This window comes from Bison bison, unplaced genomic scaffold (assembly GCF_000754665.1).
Source record: "Bison bison bison isolate TAMUID 2011002044 unplaced genomic scaffold, Bison_UMD1.0 scf7180017864072, whole genome shotgun sequence".
Classification (NCBI taxonomy): domain Eukaryota; kingdom Metazoa; phylum Chordata; class Mammalia; order Artiodactyla; family Bovidae; genus Bison; species Bison bison.
The window spans coordinates 12,397,103-12,397,479 of NW_011494644.1; positions in this window are offsets into that span (position 1 = coordinate 12,397,103).

Sequence of the window (377 nt, forward strand, 5' to 3'; positions counted from 1 at the left end):
CCTGGGGTTCTTCTTGAGCTCAAGTCAGGTGGGCAAACACCTGGCTTCTACACAGTGTGGAGAAGCCCTAGGGTAACAACTGGGGTTGGGCAGTGTTGCTGTCAGTTTGCTCAGGCCGTTAGGTGGGAAGTGTCACAAAAGCACATGAAGAGACACGTGTACCCCAATGTTCATCGCAGCACTGTTTATAATAGCCAGGACATGGAAGCAACCTAGATGTCCATCAGCAGATGAATGGATAAGAAAGCTGTGGTACATATACACAATGGAGTATTACTCAGCCATTAAAAAGAATTCATTTGAATCAGTTCTAATGAGGTGGATGAAACTTTGGAGCCTATTATACAGAGTGAAGTAAGCCAGAAGGAAAAACACCA